The sequence below is a fragment of the Canis lupus genome, chromosome 20 (genome assembly GCF_011100685.1).
Source record: "Canis lupus familiaris isolate Mischka breed German Shepherd chromosome 20, alternate assembly UU_Cfam_GSD_1.0, whole genome shotgun sequence".
In the NCBI taxonomy this organism is placed as follows: domain Eukaryota; kingdom Metazoa; phylum Chordata; class Mammalia; order Carnivora; family Canidae; genus Canis; species Canis lupus.
Genome location: NC_049241.1, coordinates 52,937,112 through 52,960,496, shown reverse-complemented (window position 1 = coordinate 52,960,496; position 23,385 = coordinate 52,937,112). Strand labels below are relative to the sequence as shown.

General features: G+C 48.4%; 1 protein-coding gene and 1 long non-coding RNA gene across 3 annotated transcripts in view; one reads left to right on the top strand and one right to left on the bottom strand.

Moving 5' to 3' along the window:
- Nucleotides 1-10,028, bottom strand: part of EVI5L (ecotropic viral integration site 5 like) — a 30,289-nt gene extending 20,261 nt beyond the window's left edge. For both annotated transcript variants that reach the window (XM_038567474.1, XM_038567475.1), the window contains exon 1: nt 9,940-10,028. The gene's annotated coding sequence lies outside the window, so the exon portion shown is untranslated. The remainder of the gene's footprint in view (nt 1-9,939) is intronic.
- Nucleotides 10,029-10,085: 57 nt separating this feature from the next.
- LOC119864759 lies at nt 10,086-21,999 on the top strand. Its single transcript, XR_005375156.1, has 3 exons — nt 10,086-10,635; nt 20,678-20,738; nt 21,743-21,999. It is a non-coding gene; the product is annotated as an uncharacterized LOC119864759 (long non-coding RNA).
- Nucleotides 22,000-23,385: the final 1,386 nt, after the last annotated feature.

Genomic DNA, 23,385 nt, shown 5'->3' with positions numbered 1-23,385 from the left:
CCTTCCCTGGTCTCTGTGACTCCTCAGGACCACTGGTGCTGCCTCTGGCTCCCAAAGGCTCTCCAGTTCTGTTGGGTGCCGAGGGCTCTGGCTTTGGTGAGGGGTACAAACTCTAGGTGGTAGATCCCGGCAGAACCGCAAGACCTTTTCTTCTGATTGCTTTGTTGGCCGGGGATGGCTGCCCCAAAGACCAAGCTACTATGCACCATCTAGCCAGGAGTTAATCTCTCCTGAGAGAGGGACAGTGGGGGCCACTCTGGGGCCTACTACACAGTCAAAGTCTGTGACCAGCCAGGGCAGAGATGGGCTGTGGACATGAAGTGTTGACCTAGAAGGATCTCTCTGAGTAGGGAGGGGCTGGGAAAGCAGTGTGGGTTTCCCAACATCAGATTGGGGAGGTGGGGAAGAGGTGGTGGAGGTGAGGACTGGAGCCTGCTAAGCACAGCTGGGTTGGGGGAGCAATGGGACCCCTAGAGAAAGAGACCCCATGTGGCATAGTGGTCTGGGCCCACTCTCTCTTTACTGAGTCCAGGAGATTCAAGCCTTGAATCCAGCACACACACACCCTTGCTGTCCCCAAAGGGCCCAAGAGAATGGTTCAACTCTGGGTTTCTGATTTAAAACCATAACCAGGGCCAGCCACTAGCAGAGTTTGTTCAGCTATTTATCACATATTAATGTGTAGTTCATACAGGAAATAAAATTGATTCAATACATAAGGCTGAAATTTGCAGTCTGAGAGGCAGAACCTTCTGATCCCTCAGGAACTTTCTCTTGACTCATCGCCAGACTGTCTAAACACAGCCTGGCCCTGGAAGCCATCCTCCTGATGCACACGTATACACAGACACACTCACACCATGGACACACTCACACACTCATATAATTGACACTCACACATACCTACACTCGCACTCACACACTGTTCCACACCATGCACATGCACATTCATGCACTCTCCCACCCCCACATGCTCGTGTGTGCGCACACACATGCATGCACATGCACACTTCCTGCATTGACCAGATCTTGCCTCTCTTAGACCTGAGTAAATTGGGACGGGCATGGCTTGCTGCCTAGTTCTGTGGGTGGCCTCGCCTCCCCTCCAGGGCACCACAACTCTTACTCGCTCCACCTTTCCTTCCCTGATGCCCACTGAGGGCCATCTGAGGGCCAGGTGTTGTTCTAGGCACAGGTATATGGAGGGGAAAGAGGTGGATGAGACATGGCCTCTGCAGCCCTTCCCCCGCTGTGGTGGATGGATACAGAGACAAGGCAGGGTGCCTCGCTCAGTGCCTTTGAGATCCATGCACAGGCCCACTAGGTCTCAGGTCCCAGCCTCTCAGCGTCAACTTCAATTCCCTTTGCCTCTACTCCACCTCAGCCACTTAAAGGGGGTCCTGGACCCTGCAGAGTGGGCAGTGGGTCACCTGCCCCTGTGCCTGCTGGCACTACACCTTCTACACCCCCATAGGGTGGCCCATGGTTAATGAGGCTGAGCCAACCCAGAGGGGTGGGAAGAGACTGCCAGTGAGCTGGGGCAGAAAGATCCAGCTGCCAGGGGTTTCCCACTTCCCTTTCCTCTTCTCAGGGGTGTTTGGACACTGCCAGTCATGCTTCCTCCTTCTTAAAGGCCTCTTCCAGCTAGCTTCAGAGAGGCTGCGCTCCTGGGTCCTCTCCTCCCTCCCTGCCAGGGCTTCTCAGTCTCCTGGTTGGCCTCTCCTCCTCCACGGGCCCTGTCTCGGCCCGTCCCTTCATGCATTTGGTGGTCTCACTCTTGAGGCTTAAATGACCACATGTATGCCAACAACTGGGATATCCTCCTTTTCCCAGATTTTCCTTTCTCCTGAGCACCATCTAAGATTGCCAACTGGCTCTTGAACACCTCTGCCAAGTCCCCCACCAGGGGAAGAACCGCCTCTGTCTGGGTCCCTGCTACAGCAGGACCCTGCACTGAGCCTACAACAGAGGAGTTGAAAAACATCTGAGGAACTGAACCGCCTTCCCATCCACTGATGCTTGCTGAATGCCCACCAGGTGCTGGACATTGCACCGAGCAAAGGCCAACGGAGCTGCTGCCCTCCTGAGCGCATGGAGCATAGAGAGTAAGAAACCATCATCCAAGCTTTCTCCTGCAGATTGAGAGATATGTTTCCAGGAATAGAGAGAGTGGAACACCATCTGGCAAGCCCCTAAAGAGTTAAATGTGGAGTTCCCACATGACCCAGCAATTCTGCTCCTAGATAGCTACCCAAAAGAATGGGAAACATATGTCCACATGAACTCTTGTACGTGACTCTTCACAGCAGTGTCATTTATAATAGACAGAAAGAGAAAGAACCCCAGGTCCACCATTGGATGAACCAATTGACACAATGTGGTCCATCCATGCACCGGAATATGATTCAGCCATAAAAAGGAAGGAGGCTCTGACACACGCTGCCATGTAGATGAACCTCAAAGACTTTATGTTCAGTGGACGAAGCCAGACACAAATGATCATAGGTGACATGCTTGCATTGACATGAAATGTCCAGAATAGGGGCATCTATAGGGATAGTGGTTGCCAGGGGCTGGGGCCTGGGGAGCGGGTAGGGGAATGGGGGAACCTACACACAGGATTTTTTTGGAATGCTGATATGTTCTGGAATTAGACAGTTGTACTACTTTGTGAATATACTGAAACCCACTGAACTGTTCACTTTAAAAGGGTGAATTTTAGAGAAAAAGATGATGAGGGATGGGATGGGATGGATTGGCAAAGGAAACACAGTGCAGAAGCAGGAGGAAGGCATGCCATTCCAGAAAAGACTGGAGAATTCTGCAGGGGCCAGACCCCCACAGGGCCCTGTGGGCTCAGGTAGGGGCCTGGCTGGGCTTGCATTTTAGGAAGACCCTCCTGGTCCCTGGTGTGGAGATGCTCCTCAAACTCAATACTCTCCTGACTAAAGCCAGCAACTCCTCCTGCTACATGGGGGGGACTAGCTGGGTCCATGTGCTGCCCTCCACCCACCTGCCCAGTGCTACCCTCCTCATGCTTGCCCAAGCCCTTCAGCTATTCCCTGCTTGGAGATGGAGCCCAAATGTTTTTACCTGGTGCACACAGTCCTGCCAGCTTGCCTCCTCCCTCATCCCAGCCCCATGATGCTCAGCCCTCCAGGACCACCTGCTTCTTCCTGTGTCTTTGCACATGCTGTTCCCTCTTGTTGGGAAAGCAGTCTCCAACATCTGGTTTGAATATTTTTTTCTGTGAAATCGTTCCTATCAACCCCCACCTCGCATGCTGGCTCACTTCTCTATCTCCCTCTGAAAATACTTACCCCCTACATCTCAGCCCAAGGCACATTCCATGGCAATTGCTTCTATACAGGCCTGCCTGCCCTACTGGGTTATGAACATTCTGAGGTCAAGGGCCTATCTTCTTAATTTTCTATACCAAGCTCCTAACACATATGGAATTTAGTAGGTGCTTAATAAACATTCACTGAATGAATGAAGACAAAAATTTCTGTGCTGCTCAGCCAAGTGATCAAGGTTGACATCAACAGTGATAAGCCACAGTAAGAGCATGAGCCTATGATGAGCTGAAAAGGGCATGTCACTTTTGTATCTCTCTCCCCAGAATGCATCACTCCAGTTTAACTATGAGAAAACCATGTGACAAATCCAGATCACGGGACATTTTAGAAAAATTCCTGACCAGTTCTCCTCAAATCTGTCAAGGTCATCAGAAATAAGGAAAGTCTAAGAAACTGTCCCAGCCATGAGAGCATAAGAAGACTTGACAAAATGTCATGTGGGATCCAGGATGGGATTCTGGAAGAGAAGAAGGAAATTAGGGCAAAACTAAGGAAATCTGAGTAAAGAAAGTGTGGACTGTATTTAATGTATCAATGTCAGTCTGTTAATTATAACAAATGTACCAGACTTACTGAAGATGTTACTAATCAGGGAAACTGGGTGGGGGTCTGCAGGAGCTCTCTACTATCTTCTCAATTTTTCTGCAAATCTAAAACCATTCTAAAAAATAAACTGTATTTTATTTTTTAAAGATTTATTGAATGTGTGAATGAGAGAGAGCACAAGCCAGTGGGGAGAGGCAGAGGGAGAAACAGGCTCCCTGTTGAACAGGGAGCCCAATGCAGGGCTCAATCCCAGAACCCCGGGATCATGACCTGAGCCAAAGGCAGGCACTTAACCAACTGAGACACCAAGGCACCCCTAAACTCTATTTTAAAAATAATTTAAAACAAAGATTCTGTATCAGTGTAGGCCGAAAAGTAAAGGTCAGCCGTAATGCATGCAAGGTGCCAGAGCAAGCAGGACTCTCACATGGTCCCTTGACTAGGCCACAGAGGGAGGATTTCCACTTAGATTTCTGACTCCAGAGCTTCTGCCCTAAGTTGATCCCTGTGCTGCCACTTTCTCTGCATTCTTTTACTTTGGAAATAATACAGATAAAGCACGAATGCCCAATTTACTGGGTACTCAGTAAAGCACAGTCATTACTTTTCAGCGCGGAGAGGGAGTGAGTGTGTGCGCGCCATCTTAGAGAGCCTGGCATTTTCGAAGGTGGGAATAAAGAGCCCAAGTTTCCTTTCAGTTTGGTTTCCTAGCTTTCTGCCCCCCAGTTTCTGATCCTCTGCTCTAATAATGACAGGGGACACAGACTCATTTCTGAACTGCATGCCTCAGGAGATGCCATGTGACCCCATGTGCCCAGCCTGCCAGGATTGTCAGCGTGATCCAGCAGACCACCATGGCCCTAGCTGGTTCCAGCTTCTGGGGAAATGGCCTGGTGTCTGGGTCCTTTTCCTAGCCAAGGGGTGGGCAACCAGTGGGCAAGCTTTGATAACAAGGACACTCACTGGAATTCGGGGCTTACTGCCTGCCCCCTCTATTCCCCAGTTCTACCTGCTTCTCTATGCTCTGGACCTTTCCATATCCATGTACCTTCCTTCTATGGCTCTCTCTCTATGTGTGTGTGTGTGTGTGTGTGTGTGTGTGTGTGTGTGTCCACAACTGCTCCCAGATCTCCTGGCCTCCTGTGAGAACTCCAGAGCCAGAAGTCTGGGTTCGAATCCCTCCCCTACTGTATATCTTTGTGATACACTTTGCCTCAATTTCTTTTTTTTTTTTTTAATTTATTTATGATAGTCACACACAGAGAGAGAGAGAGAGAGAGAGAGAGAGGCAGAGACATAGGCAGAGGGAGAAGCAGGCTCCATGCACCGGGAGCCCGATGTGGGATTCGATCCCGGGTCTCCAGGATTGTGCCCTGGGCCAAAGGCAGGCGCTAAACCGCTGCGCCACCCAGGGATCCCTGCCTCAATTTCTTAATCTGAAAACAGGGCTAGTGATAGTACCTGCCTCACGGGAATACCTGAGCTAAACTTGTCAAGTGCTTAGGACAGGAACTAGCTGGTCCATGCTATTTGTTCCCCGTTGGATGGAAAGTTTCATGAGGGTAGGGGCTGTCTAGTCACCACTGGACCCCCAGAGTCTAGTACGCTATCAGGCATCCAATAGCTGTGGAATGAATCAACAAACCCCAATGGGCTGGCCCTCTTTAAAGGTTAAATGCAGTGAAACTATAATTATTGTTATTGGGAAATTGGGAATAATAGCAGCAGCAAATACTTTCAGACTAAAATCTGAGATGTGGACTATTATGACCTGTGGAATCCCTTCTGACCTAAAAAAAGAAAGAAAAAAAAAGGTTTACTATCCCGTATCATCACCAACTTTCTATTTGCCACTGAAGTAGGTTCATTCCTGGTAAATCCCTCATTTCTCTACGTTTTTGTTCCCTGAGAATGACAAAGGAGAACATTTAAAGCCCTTGTAAGCCTTCCAGGGACAGGTGAGTAAGAGAAGTGGCATCTTGCAAAGGCTCTTCAAAGCCAAGATGGTTATCTCTTCTGCTGCCTGAGTCAGCTGCAGAGTTTTGCTGGGCCACGGGGCAAGGACGAGGTGGGTATGCCCTGCCTTTGGGAGCTCTCCAAGGCAGATGGGTCAACCTCTTCCTGTGGAAGAGATCCAGGCCGTCTTTCATAAATGGGTGAGTAGGGAAGATGGTAAGATCCTAAAATGAAGCAAGTATTTACTAAGTATCTGCTATGTGCCCTGCACTCTCCTGAGACTCAGCCTTGAACAAACCGTCAGGCTCCCCTGTGGGACTAGTGGGTTACATCACAGCATGCTGAGCAATGCAAGAAAAGTGCAGGTGAGTTGTGCTGACAGGGCCTTGGAAGATACATGTCTCTCTCGCCTCCTGTGATTTCCTTCTCACTTCTTTTCCTGGCACTGTTTGACTTCCAGAGCAGGTGTGCTACAGACTCCCCTGGGTAGGGTAGGGCTTGCTGCCTTTCTTGAGTTCTTCCAACTATGGTTCCCTTTCCCAGGGAGGGGTGTGCAATATGTGGCCCATGGATCACATTTGGGATGTGAGGCCTACGGGATGAGGCCCACCAGACAAGGCACGACTCCCTGAACACACCACGCTTGTTCCTGCTTCACGGGCCTCTGTCCAGACACTGCCTGCCTGGAACGCCCTTCCCTGCCATGCCTGCCCAGTAAGCTCCTCTCTGGGCCTATATGTCATCCCTATTCCGCCCTCCCTGATGCCCCAGGGATGCACTGGACCCTATTCTGTGCTCCCGCAGCATGCTGCGCATAGTTCCATCTCATGCTTCCACACGGCAAGCAGCAGGATGTGATGGTGAGGGCACACATTGGAGTCTTGGTTCCTCTGGGTGGATTGGAGGATTAAGTGAGATAATATGTAAATGGTGTTTGGCACAGGGCCTGGCATGTGGCATGGGCCCCATCAGGGTATGCTACTGGTTTCAGCTCTTGCCTCATGATGCCAAGAGGGTCTTTAGAGGCAAGGCAAGGACCACATGTGACCTTCCTTCTTACCCCAGCACCTGACTCAGTTCCTAGCACGTGGTGGGGCTTCACTTGGAATGACCAGCATCTATGTTCTGTCAGAGGAAACTAAGATCACGTTTCACCTCACCCCCCTGCTCCTACCAAAACACTACAAAGACCAGGCCTGTACACCTAGTTTAGGGTAAAAGTGCACTGATACTGTTCACAACCCCTTCCCGGGAGCTTTCTCGTGTTTTCCTAAGTAGTTCATAGTCTGTTCTGGTGAGCGTTATGAGCCCCTGCATCTGCAGAAGGTCCCACCCTGGGGAGGCTGTGGAGACTGTTTCCTACGTGCCTCGTGACCTTCAGGAGTCTTCATCCACGCCTCCTTTCAGCAAGTGAACAAAACAAACCTCTCCTTACCCAGGTCTATGTATCAGAGGTGTCCATGAGGTGACGGCATTGCCAGCAAGTAGGCCCCCTCCTACCCTCCCCACGGGAGGCTTCTGTGTGGCCACAGATCCCACTCTCAGACCATCTCTCAACCCCGACTGAGCCGGCTTCCTGAGATGCAGCTTGGCTACATAGAGACGGTCATTGTCCAGTGAGGTGTCAACTAATTACCACTAGGGGACCAGGGCGGCCAGGGATCCTTGCTAGCATTCATAGATGGGCGACTGCCCTGCTGAACCCCAATGACCCCTCCCACTCGGTGCCCAGGGGACATTCAAAGGACCACACCCTCACCTCACTGGCTCCCCTGCAGTACAGAACAAGGTTCTACAGATTTATCCCCCACCCATTTTCCAGATGGAGAAGTTGAGGCCCTGAGCCAATAGGTGCTTCTTTCCAGGGCTGTCCAGAGTCCACCGGTGAACATCCACAAACAAGCCTGGGCTTGCATCTCTGGGGCTTTCCAGGCATGCTTTTGTGGCTCAAAGGAGCCCAGACAGGCAGTGCTAGGGCTGGACTGATCTGGATTCTGCACGGGCAGGACCCAGGCTCCTCCTCACTCCCTGCAGTCCTGGCCACACCGTGTCGCCAGTTCTGTGATCCTTCCTCATCCCTGTGCCAGAGCCAAGCCACCTGCAGCTCCTTCCAAACCACCCGCAGTCAACCACAAAAGCCCAGGGGAACGCACAGGTTGGACCTGAGAATGAGAGCTGTGGGGTGGCAGGACAGGGGGGCGGGCTGTGGGGGGTGTGGGGGGGAATCAACACACTCGGGAAAGACATGTAGACATGGGTCCTCTAGCTTGATCAAAGGCTGGCCAAGGGAAAATCCAAGCTGACAACTCACGGGTTTTCTACCCAAGCCTCTTCAGCACATTCTTCCCTTCTGAAAATATTCCTTAACAAAGAGCCGTCTGCTTCTGGCAGGCCCAAACCCAGCCCCACCGGGTCCCAAATGCCAGGAGAGAGGAGGAAGCCGTTTCATTTTGGCATGACACACGGGCCGTGGGTGAAGGAACTCACTCAAGCTATCGGGGCTGCCCCTGGCAGCAGTGCTGGTCCTGCCATTTGAGGCCAGCGGGTGTGATGGGGTCAGGATGCTGGTCCTACCAGTCTGGTCAGACTTCAGGACTGGGCCCGGAGCAGCCTGAACTCCCCCTTCCCCACCAGGGGGTGGCGTAAATCAGGGGGCAGGCAGTTATTCCCTTTGGGAGACTTCAGAGTAGGAGGGAGAGTGAGTGTCCTTCCCTTTGAAGAAGGGCAAAAGCAGGGAGAGATGGATAAAGGGGAAGAGGCCTGGGCCAGGTGTCCACAGGGGTGCTGGGAGATTCTGGGTCACCCTGCCACCCTTCGGGGCCCCGGTGGGGATACCAGGTCAGGGAGGCTGGTGTGGCTGGGACAGGGCAGGCAGCTCATGTGTCCGAGTGTGCCTGAGCTGGGAGTTTTCGGTGCTACGGGAGGACCTGGGCAGGTGGGATCCAAGGAGGTGTGTGAAAGTGCTACAGAGTCCTGTGTGTGTGTGAGTGTGTGTGTGGGAGGTCCCAGTTGTCTGGGTCTGTGTTGGAGGTCTGAGTTTCCCCGTGTGTGCTGGGGATCCAAGTGTCTAGCTGTGTGTGTGTGTGTGTGTGTGTACGCCCACCCGCATATCAGGGGGCTCCTGGTTGTCTGTGTGTTAGGGGCCAGGATGTGCATGTGAGTTGTTGAGGGTTCATGGGCATCTCTGTGTGAGAACTGTTGGCTCCCAGTGTGTGTGTGTGTGTGTGTGGGCACGGAAGCGCATGTGTTGGGCTCTCAGAAAGATGTGTGTCTCTGCCAGGGGAGGAGGGTTCACGACATCTGTGGGGAGGTCCTAAGCAGGAGGTGAGGGTGGATTCTGAGGACCAGTCAGGATCAGGGGTGTGTGTGAGCGGCTGGAGTGTGCTGGGAGGAGTCTGAGAGTGATTTTTCCTGGTGCCCTTGGGCATGGGGTTGCTGGGGGTCGGAGACCGGCCAGCAGGCTGAGGGGAGGCCTGTGGGTAGGAATCCTGGCTTAGAGAGGCCAGGGGAGGGGTCCTGTGGGGAGGGAAGGGAGGGGGAGGGCTCCGAAGCTCCTAGCCTTGGGGCTGGAGGCAGGTCTGGGCCCAGAGATGGGAAGTGGCAGGAGGGATGGGGTGGCAAGGGGTCCGCAGATGGGAGGGGTCCTGAGGGGTCCGGACAGAGGGAAGGCGGGGGTCCTGGGCCTGCGGGGGGCGCCTCGGGGGGCGGGTCTGCGGGGTGGGGGCTGGGGGAGCCGTGCAGGGTCCAGGAGGAGTCCTCGTGGTCTGTGGAAAGGGTGGGCGGGGGTCACGGCCGGGGGTGGGGCGACCCCTCGGGGAGGGGACGGGAGGGGGGAGGGGGCGGCCGGAAGGCCCGGGGGAGGGGCCGAGGGGTCCGGGGGCACCCGGAGCGAGGGTGGGCGGGGGCCGCGGCCCAAGGCTGTCGGCCAGGGTCGCCGCCGGGAGAGCCGAGGGCTCCCAGCGCGGGTTCCGCGGCGAGGCGGCCCGAGTCGCGATCTTGCCGGGCCCCCGCGGGCCGCAGCGCGGAGCCGCCGGCCTGAGAAGGCGCCCGGGAGGCCCGGCCCGCGCCGCCTGCCTACCTGCGCCGAGCGCGCCGCCATCGCCGTGCCGCGCCTCACCGTCCCGGGCCGCGCCGCTGGATCCCCTCCGCGCCGCTCGCCCCGCAGCCCCGGCCCGGCCCCCTCAGCCGCCCCCCGGGACCGCGGCCGCCGCCGGTTCTGCCGCTGCCATTTCACCCGCTGACAGGAGCGGCTGCCCCGCCCCCGAGGCCCAGGCAACCAATTCGCCGCCCCCAGGCACCCTGGCTCCGCCCACCGCCCAGGAGTGACGGGGAGGCGGACCAATCCGCGGCCATTCCGTGAGGGGGGCCCTGGCTACGGCCAGAAGGTTGCCGCCTCTAAGGAGAGAAGCAAATTGAAATTAGGAAAGCAGTGAAGGACGGGCGGCTTTGCCTATCGACGTGTGGGATCCTGTTGAGCAACACCTGGCGGCACCAATGACGAGGAGAGGGGGGTGTGTCTCTGAGGGAAGGCTGCGGCTCTGAAGAACCCGGGACGGAGGCAGCCGAGCGTTTGGCCCTAAGCCCCGCCCAGAGCCGGGCTTTCTGCCCAATAATGAGCCGTCCTGAGCCGTCCATTATTATCTGCCCCTCAAATCTCGGCCTTGGCAACTGTTGGGGCTCTCTCAAGAAGATTGACACCGAGGGAGCCAATAACGCTGAAGGAAGGCGGTGCAGTAACTCTCCCTGACCAATGGGGTCGCGAGATTGGTTTGAGGTAAGCCTCCCGGGCGGCGGGGCTTGAGGACGGATTGAATGAAATAGGGGCGGGGCTGGGAGGGGGCGGGGCCTAGAGCAACAATGGGGCGGGGCCAGCGAGGGAGAGGCTTAATGGGTTTGGTCGGAGAAGGGGCGTTGGCAGGCTGAGGGGGCGGTGATGGCACCGCATTTCTGAGCCCGGCTCGGTGCTGGGGGCGGGGCTGTGGGGGGTGGGGTCACGTCCCAGGCTCAGGCCCGTCCCCTAACCTCATCTGGGCCGGGTTCAGCATCTTCTCTGCAGCTCACAGTGCCTTCTGTGACCCATCAAAACTCTGATCAGGCTGTGTCATCACTGCTTACACGGCCCTCCCATCCCCCACCTGGGGGTGGGGGGTGGGGAGTGGGAGCGGGTGGGTGATGCAGGACCTAGGTCAGGTCTCCTCGGGGTCCCCAGCGTCTCTGAGCAGGGGCCTGGGTCGTGGGAACGGAGTATAAATGCTTGATGAATGAATGAGTAAATGAATGGTAGGCCCAAGACTCTCCACAGGGAGGAAGAGGGTGGGGGGAGTGTCACTGAGGCTGGGGAGGAGCCTGTAGGGACAGTCATTGACAGCAGGCAAGACTTCGCAAAAAAGGAGCGTTTCCACCCCAAGGGATGGGCCCTGGAGGGGGTGGGCCAGGGGCCCTGTTCCAGAAGACAGAGTAACATTGTATGTTCAGATTGGGGGCTGAAGAGGGGGAGGCAGAAATGGGTAGGGGGAGGTCTGGGACGGAGAGTGGGGCGTGTGAGGACCTTCTAAGGTCTGAGATCTCAACCTTCTAAATGCTAGGAGCTTCTATCTGGTTTTGGAAGTGATGACTGACATCTGTTCACTGCCCGCCCCTGGCCATCTCTCTGTGCCTCTGTCTACACTCTGTGCCATCTACATTCTGCTTCTGTCTGCATCCTCTCCGCCACTGTGTCTTCTCTCTGCCCCTGCCTAACTCTCTGCATCTGTCCACACCCTCTTTGCCTGTCTCTTACTATCTACATTGCATCTATTAAAATTCTGGAACTGTAAAAGAAGCCCCAAAACATATTTCTAAAAACTCGAGTGGTAAAAATAAAATGTAATGCATTCCTTCTCCCCACATGCCCGTATACCCCCCTCCTTTTCTCTTTTTTTAAAGAACAGATCTTTGCCTCCCTTCTTTGAAAGTCAGCTCTCTATTGGGCATTTCACAGTCCCAACAAAGTTATAAGGTGACTTTGGATTTGCAGAGTACGAAGCTGAAATACATCTCATCAACATTGTCCTCTGATTACTTGGGGGGTTTGAGAGGGGGCCGTAAGACCCACATCGGCATGGTTAGAAATGCGACTCAGGGTGGGCGTTAAGTCAGGAGGGTAAGAATAATGACAGGACATGGTAAGGATCAAGTGACCAGCAGGGGACAGTCTTTATGTTGGCTGCTCATGGTCCCTCAGTGTGGGAGACTCAGGAGCCATCCTAAGAGCCAAAGTCTTGGGGTTTACCCAGGTTTTGAGAGGTCTTCCCCACTGGTGTTCTGCCTCAAGAAAAAACAATTTGGTGTGAGCTACACTTTCCGAGGAACAAAAAACCCTGGACTGATAGCATAGTTGTGAGAGACAAAGGGTTCTGTAGAGGCACATGTCTGGGTGGGGTTGAGGGCACCCCAGAAAGGGGTCATGACCAGGGCATTTCTGGGGGCTTGCCTAGGAGATTAGCAGCATCTGGTGTCTGGTGAATAAAATCAAACACAAGAAAGATGCACAGGACATTTGACCCTCTTGTCCTCACATTGCCATTTTCACACAAAGGATGGTTTTATTCTGGGGACACTTTGATTCCATTTTTATAAGCACAGTGGGAAAAAAATTCCAACACATTTCTGTTGGAAAATACTTTTGAATCACAAACTGCATCTAGCCAATTAGATTCCTGGATCACTTTTCTGTTTAGTGCAGCTAAACCGTTCCCAATTCTTTTTCTATGCTCATTTTTACTTGATTGAGATCATCTTTATCAGGAATATTTTTTTTTCATGTAATTTTTTTGAAACATTTGATTCATTAATCAGGCTCATTTTGTCCAATTTTTACCAACTGTTAATTCTACCACTGTGAATTTTTGGTGTGTGGTTGTCATTTTTTTGGAGCCGCATTTTGCACATTTGAATTTATTAAAAGACTCTTCTCTCAGTATTTTGCTGATAACAAAATTTAGCACAATCAAAATTTTTTCTGGGTTAAACTTTGGATACACACAAAATTCATTTGTTACGAATATTGACTAGTGTGAACTTAGACCTCATTTGTCTCATAGAGAGGGGGAAAAAAGCCACAATATCCATATCTCTTTTTATGAGGAAGTAGAGTCTGTTTTCTTGTCACTTGTTCTGACCAACAGACTGCATCAGAAATGATGCTGGAGGGGTGCCTAGGTGGCTCAGTTGGCTAAGCGTCTGCCCTTGGCTCAGGTCATGATCCTGGATCCCAGATTCCCAGAATCAAGACACACATTGGACTCCCTGCTCAGTGAGGAGTCTCCTTCTCCCTCTGTCCCTCACCCTGCTTGTGCTCTTTTGCCTATTCCCTTTCTCAAATAAATGAATAAAATCTTCTTTAAAAAATGATGCTGGGGGATGCCTGGGTGGCTCAGTGATTAAATGTCTGCCTTCAGCCCAGGGAATGATCCTAGAGTCCTGGGATCGAGTCCCACATCGGGCTCCCTGCATGGAGCCTGCTTCTCTCTCTGCTTATGTCTCTGCCTCTCTCTCTCACTCTCTGTGTCTTTCATGAATAAATAAATAAAATCTTTTTAAAAATGATACTGGACTATTTCTAAGGCTAGACCTTAGGAGGCATTGTGACTTCTTTTTCTTTTTTGAAAAAAAAAATCTATTTTTAAAAAAGTAGTCTCCATATTCAACATGGGGCTCGAATTCAGGACCCTGAGATCAAAGGTTGCATGCTCTACTGACTATTCCTCTTTTTTGAAAAATTTTAATTATAATAAAACATACATAACATAATACTTGCCATTTTTTTAATTTTTAATTTTTTTTTTTTTTAAGATTTTATTTATTTATTTATTCATGAAAGACTGAGAGACAGAGAGAGAGAGAGTGCCAGAGACAAAGGCAGAGGGAGAAGCAGGCCCCATGCACCGGGAGCCCGATGTGGGATTCGATCCCGGGTCTCCAGGATCGCGCCCTGGGCCAAAGGCAGGCGCCAAACCGCTGCGCCACCCAGGGATCCCCATTTTTTTAATTTTTAATTTTTTTTAAAGATTTAACTTATTTATTCTTGAGAGACACACACAGAGAGAGGCAGAGACATAGGCAGAGGGAGAAGCAGGCTCCATGCAGAAGCCTGATGTGGGACTCAATTCTGGGACTCCGGGATCATGCCCTGAGCCAAAGGCAGATGCTCAACCCCTGAGCCACCCAGGAGTCCCAACACTTGCCATAAAAAAAAAAAAAAAAAAAAAAAAGACTTATTTATTTATTTGAAGAGTGAGCATGAGCAGGACGGACAGAAGGAGAGGGAGAAAGAATCTTATACAGATTCCACACTGAGCACAGAGCTTGACATGGGGCTCGATCTCACAATCCATGACCATGACCTGAGCCAAAACCAAGAATTGGATGCTTAACCAACTGTGCCACCCAGGCCCCTCAACACTTGCTGTTTTTAAGACTACAATTCAATGGCATTAAGTGCATTCACAGTGCTGTTCAATCAGCACTGCTATCCATTTCCAAAAAGTTTTCATCCTTCCTAAATAGAAATTCCCATTTCTATTTTTCTGAAATTCCCATTTCTATTTCTGGTTCCCATTAAACACCAACTCTGGGATCCCTGGGTGGCGCAGCGGTTTGGCGCCTGCCTTTGGCCCAGGGCGCGATCCTGGAGACGCAGGATCGAATCCCACGTCAGGCTCCCGGTGCATGGAGCCTGCTTCTCCCTCTGCCTGTGTCTCTGCCTCTCTCTCTCTCTCTGTGACTATCATAAATAAATAAAGTCTAAAAAAAAAAAAAAAAAACACCAACTCTCCATTGTCCCTGTCCCCAGTCCCTGGTTACTTCTATTCTACTTTCTGTTTCTATAAATTTGCATATTCTAGATACCTCCTAGAAGTGGCATCATATACTATTGGTCCTTCTGTATCTGGCTTCTGTCACTTACTATGATGTTTTCAAGGTTCACCTATATTATAGAATGTATCAGACTTTATTTCCTTTTATAGATGAATAATATTCCATTGTATGTGTGAACCACATGTTGTTTATTCACTCCTCTGTTGTTGGACATTTGGGTTGTTCCCATCTTTGAATTTCTGTGAATAACACTGCTATGAACATGCATGTGTGAATATTTATCTAGTTGAGTTCCTGCTTTCAATCCTTTTGCTATCTACCTAGGAGTAGAATGGCTGGGTCATAAAGTAATTCTGTGTTTGGCTCTTTGAGGAACCAAAAGAGCTTTCCACAGTGGCTGCATCAGTTTACATTACCACCAGCAATGCATAAAGCTTTCTATTTTCCATTTCTTTGCCAGTATTTGTTATTTTTCTTTTAAAAAAAAGATTTTATTTATTTATTTGTAAGAAAGAGAGAATTTGAGTGGGGTGTCTGTGGGAGAGAATAGAGAAAGAGGCAGACTCCCCTCTGAACAGGGAACCTAATGCTGGGCTTGATCCCAGGACCCTGAGATCATGACCTGAGCCGGAATCAGGAGTTGGTTTTTAATTGAATGAGCCATCCAGATGTCCCACAAAAATTTTAACCTTTTTTTTTAAAAAATATTTTATTTATTTATTTATGAGAGACAGAGAGAGGCAGAGACACAGGCAGAGGGAGAAGCAGGCTCCATGCAGGGAGCCCGACGTGGGACTTGATCCCGGGACTCCAGGATCACGCCCTGGGCCAAAGGCAGGCGCCAAACCACTGAGCCACCCAGGGATCCCCAAATTTTAACTTTTGATGAAACTCCAATTAATCTATTTTTCTTTTGTTGCCTTTCTTTTGTGTCATATTTTAGAATCTATTCTCGAATCCAGTGTCATGAAGATTTCACCCTACGGGAGGGCCTGGGTGGCTCAGTTGGTTAAGCATCTGCCTTCAGCTCAGGTAGAAAGGCAGAGGGAGAGGGAGAAGCAGGCACCCTACTGAGCAGGGATACTGACTTAGGGCCTGACCCCAGGACCCTAGGATCACTACCTGAGCCAAAGACAGACACTCAACCAACTGAACCACCCAGGTGCCCCTATTTTACTCTTTTAGATGCTACTGTAAGTACAATTGCTTTACTTATCTTTTTGGATTGCTTATTTCAGGTTTATAGAAATGCAGCTGAATTTGTTGTATTGATTTTGTAATTTGCAATTTTGCTGAATTAGTTTATTAGCTTTAATAGCTTTCTTGTGGATTTTTAAGGATTTTCTAGATATAGGATTATGTCACCCACTGGTGAACAGAGGTAATTTTACTTGTTCCAATTTGGTTGCCATCTATTTCTTTTTCTTGTCTAATTTCTCTGGCTAGAACTTCCAGTACAATGTTAGAGGCAGTGGTAAAAGTGGGCACTTTCCTTTTTCTTGATCTTAGGGGGAAATCTTTCAGTATCTCACCATTGAGTATTGTCTTAGTCCATTTGGGCTCTTATTTTTAAAATGCCATATAATGGGTGGTTTATAAACAACAGGAACTTATTTCTCTTTTGTTCTAGAGGCTGGAAAGTCCAAGATCAAGGTGTTGGTAGAGTCAGTCCCTAGGGGACTTCCTTTTGCATTTCCTACAGGGCAAGTCTAGTGATCATGAACTCTCTCAGCGTTTCTTTGAGAATATTTTTATTTCTTCCTTATATTTGAAGGACAATTTTGCCAGATATAGAATTTGTGGTGGACAGGTTTTTTTTTTCTTTCGGCACTTTACTTATTTATTTATTTTATTTTATTTTTTTTTTTTTTTTTTTTTTTTTTTTTTTTTTTTTTTTTTAAAGATTTTATTTATGATAGTCACAGAGAGAGAGAGAGGCAGAGACACAGGCAGAGGGAGAAGCAGGCTCCATGCACCGGGAGCCCGATGTGGGATTCGATCCTGGGTCTCCAGGATCACGCCCTAGGCCAAAGGCAGGCGCCAAACCGCTGCGCCACCCAGGGATCCCTATTTATTTATTTTAAAGATTTTATTTACTTATTCATGAGAGAAACAGAGAGAGACAGAGACACAGGCAGAGGGAGAAGCAGGGTCCCTGCAGGGAGTGCAATGTGGGACTCGATCCCAGGACTCCAGGATCGTGTCCTGAGCCAAAGGCAGACACTCAAACGATGAGCCACCCAGGTGCCCCTCTTTCAGCACTTTAAATATGTCATCACAGTCTCTTCTAGCCTCCATAGTTTTTTATGAGAAATCAGCTTTTAACGTTATTGAGGATCCTTTGGAAATGATGAATCACTTCTCTCATTACTGTCAAGATTTTCACTTTGTCTTTTGATAGTTTGATAATAGTGTGTCTCAGTTTCTTTGAGTTTATCTTTTTTGGAGCTCATTGAGCTTCTTGGATTTGTAGATTCATGTATTTCACCAAATGGGTATTTTCAACCATTGTTTTGTTTTATTTTTCAAAGATTTCATTTATTTATTCATGAGAGCCAGAGAGAGAGTGGCAGAGACATGGGCAGAGGAGAATCAGCCTCCATGCAGGGAGCCCCATGTGGGACTCAGTCTTGGGACTCGAGATTCATGCCCTGAGCTGAAGGTAGACGCTCAACCACTGAGCCACCCGGGCATTCTTGTTTTGTTTTGTTTTCAAATGGTCTTTCTACCACTCTCTCTCTTCTACTCCTGGGAATCCCATAATGTGTATATTGGTCCACTTGATTGTATCCCAAAGTTGCCTTAGACTCTATTTTTTTTCCATTCTTTTTTCTTTCTGCTACTTGGGTTCAATAGTCTAAATTTTCCTATCTTCTGACTTTTTCTTCTACCTGCTCAGATATGCTATTGAACAGTGCTAAAGATTTATGAATTTCAGTTTTGTACTTTTCAATTTAATGATTTCTATTTGGTTCCTTTTTTTTATAATCCCTATCTCTTTATTGATGTTGTCATTTTATTCCTACATTTTTTTCCTAGTTTCTTTTAAATCTTTGTCCATATTTCCTTTAGCTTGTTGAGCAGATTTAAGACAGTTATTTAGACATATTTTTCTAGTAAGCCTAATATTTGGACTTTAGGGATGATTTCTGTAGATTTGCTTTTTCCTTTAAACAGGCCACACTTTTTAAAAAAAGATTTTATTTATTTATTCATGAATAAATGAATGCCTCTCTCTCTCTCTTCAGAGAGAGGCAGAGACACAGGCAGGGGGAGAAGCAGGCTTCAGGCAGGGAGCCTGATGTGGGACTCGATCCTGGGACTCCAGGATTGTGCCCTGAGCCAAAGAAAGATGCTCAACCAAGGAGCCACCCAGGTGTCCCTAAACAGGCCACACTTTTATGTTTTTTTCACATGTCTTTAATTTTTCTTGTTGAGGGTGCCTGGGTAGCTGAGTCTTCAGTTCAGGTCATGATCCCAGCATCCTGGGATCAAGCCTCACATTGGGCTCCCTGCTCTGCAGAGAGCCTCCTTCTCCTTCTCCCTTCGCCTGCTGCTTTTCCTGCTTGTGCACTTGTCTCTCTCTGTCAAATAAACAAATAAAAATCTTAAAAAAATTTTTTCTTGTTGAAAACTGGACATTTGAATATTTGTAATGTGGTAACTTTGGTTATCAGACTCTACCCTTGCTCCAGAGTTTGATGTTACTGTTTTTGTTTTTTGATTGCTGAAAGCTCTAGTAGTGCACTTGATTAGGGACTTTCTCAAACAATTCTTGCAAACAGTGTATTCCTTCATGAGTGTGGTCACTGAAGTCTCTATTCCTTAGTTTGTGGTTCAACTGATGTGTTTACAGAGCTTTTCTTGAATACCAAGAGCTTAGAAAGTGAGCAAATAAAATAAAACAAAAATCCCACCCTTCTTTCTTCACAAATCACTTCTGTGCCAGAGCACTCCTTCAACATTTAGCCAGGCTTGCATTGAGCCTAAAATCAGCTTGAAGTAAACCTTGGGGTCTTCTCAGGTCATTTTTGAACTGTATTTTGCCTTGGGCATGCACCAGACTTTCTTTTTTTAAAAAATATTTTATTTATTTATTCATGAGAGCCAGAGAGAGAGAGGCAGAGACATAGGTAGAAGGAGAAGCAGGCTCCATGCAGGGAACCTGATGCAGAACTCGATCCCAGGACCCCAGGACATTGGCCTGAGCTGAAGACAGATGCTCAATCACTGAGCTACCCAGGTGCCCCCTGCACTAGACATTCTACATCCCCATTGATACACAGGTGTTTCTGAATGTCCTAATTTTCCAAAAACATTCTCTCCAGTTTTTGATCCTCAGGCAGTATTGTATGTTTTGATCCTCAGGCAGTGTATTGTATGTATAATTTCTGCCCCAAATGTCTTTGGATTGTTAAATTAGCTTGCAGGATCTTTGAGGAGCACCGATGCCTTCTCTGAATTGAATGGCAAGTAAGCAAAACAGAGATGTGTGCTTTGTGTCACTCTTTCAGGTAGTTTTCAGACAGGTTAGAGCAGACATACATTATAACTTTTGAATAAAGTCTGCTCCACTCCCTTCAGAACCAGGGACCAGGGTCTCACACTGAGAACATGGGCTTCACATTTTAAGACACTGTTACACCAGGAAGAGGATGGGACAGGGCTCATAAAAATGCCACAAAGCCTTTTGCCATTCTGAAGTTGCCTTTTTTTTTTTTTTTTTTTTATTAACCAGTGTTTACTTGGTTGCCATAAATCTTTAGCTGTTTTCCAGAGTTCTGAAAATTTGGTTATGACAGTCTTTGCCTTTTTTTTTTTTTTTATGTTTCTGTTGGGAGTTGATGAAAGCTGCCTACTATAATTTAGCCCAAGCTATCCTGGGTGAGGAGAAATATATGACTTTAACACCCCTGTGGCCTCAACCACCAGCCAGTCAACCTTCAGCTATGAGTGATGCCATCTATTCCGATTTTTTTATTGCTGTGTAATAAACCACCTTAGAACTCACTGGTATAAAACAGCAGCCATTTTAAAATATGTTCATGGATTCTGTGGACAAGACACAGAGGGGATGGTTTGTTTTGCTCAGTGGGGAGCTTCAGATGGGAAGACTCAAAGGGCTGGGGTGCCTTGTGGTTGGGGGCTGGAATTACCTGAGGGGCATCTTTATTGACATCTCTGATTCCTGGGCTGGGATTTCTCAAATGGTTGGGGTCTCATTGAGGGGATCTCTCTCTATATATAGTCTCAGGAATCTCCATGTGGTCCCTCACATGACATCTACAGCATGGCAGCTTCAGAGGAGTTGAACTTCTTACATGATGTCTCAAGATGCTGGAAGTGAGTCTTCCAGGAAACAAGGTGGAAGTTTGCATGGTGTTTAATGATAGAGCATTGGAGGTCATATAATATTGCTTCTGTTATATTCTATTGGTTGAAGCAGTCCAAGCACACCCAGATTCAAGGTGACCTCATCTCTTGATTGTCTAAGTATTTTCATGTCAAAGTATTTTCAGTTATGGGGCACCTGGGTGGTTCAGTCAGTTAAACACCCGACTCTTGGTTGTGATCTTAAAGTCTTAAGATTAAGTCATGAGTTGGGCTCTGTGCTCAGTGCAGAGTCTGCTTCAGATTCTCTCTCCCTCTCCCTCAGCCCCCTCTGCTCATGCTTTCTCTTTCTCTCTTTAAAATAAAGAAATAAATCTTTTTTTTTTTTTTAGAATACCATTTTCAGTTATGTTTTAAAACTGCATTGGCTAAGTAACCAAACTTAGCTAACCTACCAGCTGATCACAGATGTATGAATAAGCCCAGCTGTGCTCAGCAGAACTTTCCATCTGAGCCTGACCCAATTTCTGAACCACACAATTGTGAGCTAAATAGTTTTTATTTTGAACCATTAATGGGGGAGGCAGTTTGTTATGCAGCAATAGCTAATTGATATATCCTGGCAGGTATATAGCACTCACCAAGCCTAATATCACCTGATCACTTCCTGGAGCTCTACAAGATGATGTAAGTAAGCAGATCATGAGTTCTGTAGTCCAGAGATTCCTCACTCTCTGTGTTCACCCTACAGTCTGCCAGCCCTCGTTTTACTTGCTATAGCAATTCCACCCATCCCACTGCTCCTTGATTAGTTTCAACATCCTGTGAATAGAATCCCTGAACATAAAAGAAATGTTGGGGATCCCTGGGTGGCGCAGCGGTTTGGCACCTGCCTTTGGCCCAGGGCGCGATCCTGGAGACCCGGGATCGAATCCCACATCGGGCTCCCGGTGCATGGAGCCTGCTTCTCCCTCTGCCTGTGTCTCTGCCTCTCTCTCTCTCTCTCTCTCTCTCTCTCTGTGTGTGACTATCATAAATAAATAATAATAAAAAAAAAAAAGAAAGAAAAATAACTCTTAAAAAAAAAATAAAAGAAATGTTGACTTGAACAATCTCTAGCTGTTCTACTCTTAGACCATATGGCTTACTCCATTCAGTCTTTCATTTTACAAATATTAATTGAGCATGTGCTATATGCCATTCAGTCTTCAAAACACCATAGAAGTGATAGTTAACATGAACAAAAGTGTTCTTGCTGTAATAGAATTTATATTCTGGTGGGATATTGTTGTAAGGAATTTCTTTTTTTTTTAAGATTTTATTTATTTATTCATAAGAGACACACAGAGAGAGGCAGAGACATGGGCAGAGGGAGAAGCAGGTTCCCTGTGGTGAGCCTTATGTGAGACTCAATCCCAGGACCTCAGGATCATGACCTGAGACCTGAGCCAAAGGCAGATGCTCAACCACTGAGCCACCCGGGTGCCCCTGTAAAGAATTTCTAAAATAGTTCCCAATGGTCCCCACTTCCTGGTATTCATGGCCTTGTGTAGTCTTCTCCCAGGGAGTAATTTGCTTCTAGCCAATATAATGCCTCATCGTTGAAGAAATGTCATTTGTGTAATTAGGTTACAAAAGAGTCTGACTTCCATTTCTCTGGCACACTTTCTCCCTTGCTGGCTTTGATGAAGCAAATTGTTGTGTTGGAACAATTCATGTGGCAAAAAACTAAAGACATCCTTTGACTAGCAGCCAGCTAGAAACTGAGGCCCTTACTCCAACAGGAACTGGATGCAACAAAAAACCATGTGAGTGAGCTTGTAAATAAATCATTCCCCAGTTGAGCTTTCAGATAAAATCCTAATCCTGACCATTCCCTTGACTGCAGCCTCATGAAACACTCTAGGCAAAGGATCTGCTAAGTCATGTCTAGATTTCTGACCCACAAAAACCTGGGATAATAAATGTGTGTTGCTTTAATCCACTCAGTTTGTAGCAATCTGTTATGCAGTAAAGGATAGCTTCTGGGCAGCCCAGGTGGCTCAGCAGTTTAGCGCTGCCTTTGGCTCAGAGCGTGATCCTGCAGACCCGGGATTGAGTCCCACGTCAGGGTCCCTGCATGGAGCCTGCTTCTTCCTCTGCCTTTGTCTCTACCTCTCTCTCTCTGTGTGTCTCTCATGAATAAATAAATAAAATCTTTTTTTTCTTTAAAGGATAGCTTCTATGTGAGGGGAGTTGGAACAAACAAATAAATGAACAATTCAGAAATAAATCATAGAGTGATACAAGCTATCCAAAGGACCCAAGAAGTTGAAAACCTGAACAGACTAAATAGTACAGGAAACTCTGGAAAGTAATTAAAGATCTAGTACCTAAAATAGCACCAAACCAAGATGGTTCTATAGCCTCACCCTGGTTGCCCCATACCCTAGCTTGACTAGACTGATTACTATGATCAGTCTGATTGCTACGATCAGTTTGGATTTTCACTCTTGGCCTGTTGGATCTTAGATGGTTTTTCCTTCAGCTCTGGCCTTGCTGCCTCTGCAGCCCCAGTCTGGCTTAAGTCCTGGAGAAACTGGATAAGCGGTCTACCCCAGCTGCCTTTCGTCCTCAACCTCCCACAGTGGAAGGGGTTTGGATAACAAAGATTCATGAGTGACAGGCTCATTTCAAGGTTAGGCAGAAAAGGAACCTGTGAAGGGGATGGAGAAGCAGCTGGGAAAGATAGAGGAGAACCCAGAGATGAGGTCACTGGGGAGGGAAGTCCTGGGAGAGTGGGGCTTCCAGCAGGAAGGAGGGAGTAGTCACCCTTCTTACGGGTGGGACCAAGACAAAAATGAATCTGTTGATTTTCTCAAGGGGAAGGTAGTTACTGTCATTGATCATTTTCATGGAACAGGGGGAGGCAGCAGTGAGGAAAACTGTTTTCCAATAAGTTTGGTGACACCTAGAGGACTGAGAAGTTCCCCCCTCCCGGCCCCCCAAAGATGGGAGAAGCCTGCCTTGTTCTTGGAAGTCTCCCTGTTTCAAGATGTGAGGCACAGATCATCCACATCCCCAGGAATAGAGCTTCCAGGGCTGAACAAGAGCAGACCCAGGAGTTGACTTTCCTGCAGGACAGAACTCTATGGTGGGGCAGGCTCTTCTTCCTGGAGCAGCAATGCCCAGGAAGGGCCAATGCTCAAAGTGAGGAAAATGAGCAAACTTGGAGGATTTTGAGGTCACTCTCAAGAACATGCAAAATGTTGGAGAGATGGAGGAAGGGTGTGGCATGCTAGGCAGAGCTCCCAGTCATTGCAAAGGCAAGGAGGCAGGAACCTGTAGCACCTAT